Source organism: Rhincodon typus, chromosome 4, assembly GCF_021869965.1.
Source record: "Rhincodon typus isolate 14 chromosome 4, sRhiTyp1.1, whole genome shotgun sequence".
NCBI classification, from domain to species: domain Eukaryota; kingdom Metazoa; phylum Chordata; class Chondrichthyes; order Orectolobiformes; family Rhincodontidae; genus Rhincodon; species Rhincodon typus.
Window position 1 is genome coordinate 1,557,482 of NC_063335.1, and position 6,279 is coordinate 1,563,760.

General features: G+C 35.7%; 1 long non-coding RNA gene across 1 annotated transcript; it reads left to right on the forward strand.

Annotated features, from left to right (window-relative positions):
* Positions 1-1,143: 1,143 nt before the first annotated feature.
* LOC125483006 lies at positions 1,144-5,729 on the forward strand. The gene is made up of 4 exons (XR_007262002.1): positions 1,144-1,222; positions 3,617-3,708; positions 3,818-3,917; positions 5,648-5,729. It is a non-coding gene; the product is annotated as an uncharacterized LOC125483006 (long non-coding RNA).
* Positions 5,730-6,279: the final 550 nt, after the last annotated feature.

Sequence of the window (6,279 nt, forward strand, 5' to 3'; positions counted from 1 at the left end):
GGTCAAATGGCCTGCCTCTCTGTTGTTAATTTCTGACAAATACTTAATGGTCAGTTACTGTGCTGGAAATAAGTCCTTATGTGTTGATACATTTCTGTGCATGTACTGGCTGAGAACACTGAGCAGGGAGAATATATTAAGTTGAATGCTTGCAGTTTTGTTGAGTTAGTTTAACCAATTAATACAAAGAAGAAGCAAGCCATATGTTTATATAATGCAATTATGTCTCCCAGATGCCCCAAAGAATTTTGTGAATGGTGAATCATAATATAGCCACTACAAGAAAACATAACAGTCATTATGTATGCTACCATGTCTCCCAAATAGCAAATGAATTAATGACCAGTTACTTTGGTGCTGACAGTGTGTAAATCCTGTCTGCTTCTCAAGGTGGATATAAAGGACAAAAGTTTTCCCAAGTGTCGTGAGCAATATTTATCGCTCAATCAGCGAGAATGCAGAGAGTGTTTTCTCTTGTGAGGGAGCTGTAGACCATCATTGAGGTAGTCACCAAGGCACCCAATAGGGAATTCCGAACAAATTTCTTGACTCAAAGAATGATGAGAATGTGGAAGTTAATCCGTAGATGTAATTGAAGCAAATCAGTGCACTTAAGAGGAAACTAGGCAAGTAGGTGAGAGAGAGGAATAATGGCATAAAAACAGAGTGCTGGAAAAACCCAGTGAGTCTGACAGTACTTGAGAAGAGAGAAACAGGGTTAACCTTTTGAGCCAAATATGACACTTCTTTGTAACTGATGGTAGATTTAAATAGGCCAAGATGGGAAGAGGCTCAGGAGGTAGTAAAATGCTGTCACAAACTAGTCAGAGTATTGGCCTGTTTTTTTTATCATTTGTATTGTATCCTGTGTGGAAACAAGTATTACCAATATAGGATATCATGGTAATTATTTTCATTTGTTTTTGTAACCATTCTGTCCACAAATTGACTGTTGTGATTGCTGCTAAGTGACAACAGAAGGTGGGAGCAAAGATGTAACAAAAGACCAAGGCTGAGAAGCGTCTTTTCAGTGCGCTTTTTGTTTGCATCTTATTGAATAGGGATTCATTAATGATTATAAATAATGAAATTTTGATAAGTGAAAATTTGTTGTTGAGAATAGAGGTATGAAGTTGTAACTGATATAATTGTCCTATTTTGCAGTGGGAGCAGGTTTGGTGGAGTGATCACTGTAGTTTGCTTTTTTTTTAACCATGGTGAGGTAAGCATAACAGATTTTAAAATTCTATTTTTATTTCAGTCTTATTTTGAGATCACCTGTATTTGAAAATTTTTCATTGTAGTAAGGATATTGCTTAGCCCTTGCATTATTAGGCTGCTTCTTTGTTGAATGCACTGTGTCTCAAACTGAAAGCTGGCACCATTGGTGGGCAGATTCACTCCTGACAATTCTGATAGCTGAAGCTTCAATTCATCCAAAAGTCCTGTTGCTGATGTCCTTAGTCCTACACTGTTGTATTCCCTGACCCTTCCACCTTCCATGTCTAATTCAAATATGATTTGGCAATTCATGTCCTAGTGTGTGAAAGTGAAACTTCATGTCTAGTTTTCAAATCAAGGCTTTGCTAAATACTGTTGAAGCTCTTTGCATGCATGACTAGTGAATTATTTGTGTTGAGCATTGGTGCAACAAAAGCATTTTAAACAAAACTTCTGAATCACTGTGCCAAGACAGAGAAAATTCAGAAAAGTTAATAAGATTTTCAATATGCCTTTATTTAGGCTCTAATGTTCCTTATTGGTTCATAAAAGGTGCAAGCTTTACTGTCATATCACTAATTTAAAATAATATTAGTGTATCTGCTAAACATATTTCAATGGATAAACTGGTATTTAAATATCAACTATTTGAATACTTTTTGTATTCACATTAACACTGGAATTGAAATCTTAATTTTAGATCAGACGTTGAAACAATGCTTTAACTTTTGAGAGAAATATGCAGTTGCTAAATGAACTTAATGTTTCTTCTCTGCCCGCTCTGATCTTATTTTAACAACTATTGATTTAATGACAGTTTTAATGCAGGAACACTCAACTCATTCATCATGTTAAAATGTTAATATGTCTCTTTACTGAGTGTGGATCAGCTTTGTAAAATATGATGACTAGTTTTATTATCCATATTAAACTCAACATGTTGTTAATTGTAATTTTCTAATTCCCTTATACTTCCCAGCATGCTGTTTCCTCAAATGCACTACAGGATATTCCAGCCCAATGGCACTTCGATCAATCTTCTAAGGACCACACTTAAAAGCAGAAATTTCATCTATTTTCCTGTGCCCTTGACGCCAAACAGTTCATCAACCTCCTACTCCACCAATCCAGACGGTGCTTACTGGGGAATGGTTTCAGAGGAAGCCGTTGCCTTCTGGTACCATATGCAAGGAGCCTTTGTTTATGTGTGAGCTTCAACAATAAACAGCAGGCTATTTGACCATTTGGTTAAACCATGCAAGCCTGTTTCTGTCCATGACTGACCATGTGTCACAAAGAATTGGGGAAACCTGGAACCTCATTGAATTTGGCTATTTTCTAATTTAGTGCCTTCTAACATATTAATTTACTTTTATTGAGCATTTTATGAAATAACTAAACCAAAGACACTTACCAATAGTAGAAAATTGAAAGAAAAGCAGAAAATGCCGGAATTATTGAATAAGTTTGGTAGAATCAGTGAAGAAAAAGAGTTAACTGTACTGAATTTTGATGACAGATTATCATTGTAAAATATTAATTATGTTTTCTCAGATGCTATCTTACCTGCTGAATAATTCTAATGTTTTCTGTTTTTATTTTAACGTGTAGTAATTTGCTTTTATCGGAAAATATTAATCTTGTTTTAAATTAATGATGGGCCAGGCTCTGGAGCAGTAACCAGTATCTGCATGCAAGCAGACACAGCATGGTGATCATTGTTGTGCATGTGCACATTAACCGAAAAATCTTGAAGCCTGGCTAAGCATTTGGATAGAAACTTGAGAGTATGGAATCTTACGAAGCTTCATGATTTGCAGGTCGTTGAGGGCAATGCAATAGTTGGGCCAAATCCAGTTTCTAATTGAGAAGCTGTGGTTGGCTGCACTTATTTAGTACAGTGTAATGGCTGATGCAAGGTTGTTCATTGGTAGGTAACAACAGGTAGCTGTGAGTGGTTCATGATTTGGCACAGTTCTGGCATTTAAATGAAGGAACAGAGCAGGGATAGGCCACTTGGCCACTCTAGTCTGCTGTACCATTTATCAAGATTGTCACTAATCTGATTGTAGCCTCAATTCCTCAATCTAATTTACCCTAACCTTTAAGCCTGGTCCTTTTTAGGATTCTTATATTTTTTCTATTATCTTGCCATGGTATTTTGCTGACTGAATAATTGAATATTTTCCTAATTTTTTTTCATTGATCAAGGTATTACTATTACCTTGGTGAATGTTCCATTTGTTATTTGTGGGAATACATTGAGGTTGTTCTTCCTGTCCATGTGGGATGTAAGTAGTAGGTTTTTTTTGGTTGAAAGGGAAATATTTGAGTAAGCTGTTGGATTTTAATTTACTGAGGAACTTTATGCTGAGCAGCTGTTCTTTCATTTTAGTGCACAAGAGTCATGTGGACCCCTCCTCTCCGTGAGAGCTTCTCCTATCCATTTCTAATTTTGCAGATGCTGCTTTTAACCCGCATACTAAGGTACTAACCTACATCTTCCTGTTTGAAAATTCCTTGTTATGTTGAGTGCATGTGCAGTCACAATTAATGTCTGCGTTAAAATGTATTAAATGCATTTTCCTTTCAACAGAAGAGTCTGTGTGGAAAAGAGGACCTTTGTTTCATTTTGTATTGCAACTATTCTCTTCCTGCTTCCATGGCAGTTTGCACAATTTGTGCTCCTTACACAGGTGAGGATCATTGACGCAAATAGTAAAAGTTGAGATTTCCTTTCTAGACTTAAAAGAAACTAACTAAACTTAAAATAACTGTAAACAGACAAACGCACACACTTCAGCTGCACAATGTCTTTGCTGTCTCTCGGACAAAAACATTAATGGAAAATAATAACAACAAGCGTGTTTAGCTTTTACGCTAATATTTGACATTTGAGTTATAAGATCTTGATTTTTCTGACGACATGAAATCCTATATTGAAAACTTTAGATGATTTTGTGAGTAGTTTGTGTCTTTTTACAACTCCATATTTTAGGCCAATTGACCACAATCTCAGTGCATTGCAAACTTATTTCTGCTTTAATAAGATGTCATCCTGCAGACCAAATATTTTGCTTACTGGCAAATAATTTTTAATGCCCCAATTCATTTGTTATGTAGACATCTAGGCAGAGGATCCCATCTGTCATTTGTAAAACTACAATTCATATAATTAACATATGCCTACTTGACCTGGAAACAGATTTATGATGCATGCTGTCTGTTTTTGCACAGTGTTGTATTTAATAATTAATTCAAATTGATGAGCCATGCTGAGAGGTTAGCGTACATAAGTGTCTTTCGTGCTCTGTCTGGTAAAACTATAACAACCCAGATGTCTCCCTGGGTGCTGTTCCTGAATAGTTAATGGCTCAGAGCACTGTTTCTCATATATTACTTCAACTGTGGTAATGTCATCACTTTATTTCTTGTTGCAGTCTGGTTCATCAGTCAGGCAGGCACAAGGTTAATGAATGGGGATGGTGGGGCGATCTATTGCTACCTGATGAACCTGTCAAAAATTGGCAGTGAAGGATTGCATTGAGGTTTGGTGTCTTTGGGAAGAATTGCTCTATCGTACCTCCTGTATCTATCATTCCCTATAATCCAGGGAGATGTTAAATTATCGAAGAACAATTTACTTTTTGTTTGTTTTCATGTTATTTTGGTATTGCTTTGACAATCTGTATCTTAATTCTCACTTGTCTGTTATCTTGTTTGGTAGTCCTGACCCCCACACTCACTTGTAATCAATTTGTTGTTTTTCACTCATTAGTCACACAGTCGTTTCTCATGTCAATATTTGTCACTCATGTATTTTAATCACTTCTTTTGACATTTTGTTTCTGAATTACTCCACTTTATTTGTTTTGGCTGGGGAGACAACAGTAAATTTTGGCCTCCTGCTATCAGATGTGATTATATTTTCAAAAAAGACACCAAGAATGTTTTGGCAGGGTGCAAATATCTGTGGTATATGCTTTTAATTTTCTGGACATCAACTCATTTGTACTGTGTGCTGCCTACTTGTGGGTTGGTTGGATAAGAGAATTAACAGTTGGTGATTCACAGGCCCCTGATGGCAGCAGATTCCATGTATTTGTCAGCTTTTATGAGGTCAATTCTGCATGATATCCCAATGGAATTTGTTTTAACATCAAACAAATTGGCATTTTTCTTGTGAATATACAATTTCATAGCAATTACATTTCAGTTCACTAAACTGGTGCATCTTTTAGTACAATGCAATTGTTTGAACCTTTAAGCAAATAATGTATTTCAATAAATATTATGTGATCCTACTTTTGCTAATTTGTGAATTGTATCTGTGTGAGATATATGGGGATTTGTTAGTAATCCTGTTTTATTCTGATTCAGAGTTGCTTCCTTTCTGTTTAGTCATTTAGTCTCCTTATTCTTTTAGGTTGCATCACTCTTTGTGACGTATATTTTGGGGTATATTGATGCCTGCAAGCTGCTAAACATCCTTTACGCTCATATGGTAAAATATTCTGTGTTCTTTGTATTTAGTGTTGAAAAAGTGGATGTACAATATGTGAAAACAAATATTAACTGAGGATTTTTGTTTGCAATAGGCACAGCTACAGTGTGAATATTGGTAATTTAGCTGAACAGAAATTTGAGATTATTGAAATGGTCTTTCCTCTTCATCTTTTCTTAAACCTTCCTTAATTTGGTAAAATCTTTACCTCCTTGGGCTTCTCTGGTCTGACTGAATTAGTTCTAGTATTTCAAGTTCCTGGTTTTAATTTTTGTTCCTTAGTGCTGGCAATTCATATGGATCACTAATATCCATTTAAGTCCTGGAATTTCAGTAATATGACATTCAGTGGTTTCTTTTGCTACTAGAAAAGAAAATATCTGGGTTTTAATTTTGCACTGGACTACAAAGGTGAAGGAAATATTTGAGTGGAAACAGGTTAATCAGCAAACTTAAGGATTTTTTTTAAAAGGGCCTTTTTAATGTTGCAGAAGTAATAGTAAGCCTGAAGACTGGGAGTTTTGGAACCATGATCAAAAAGTTCATTTTACAAG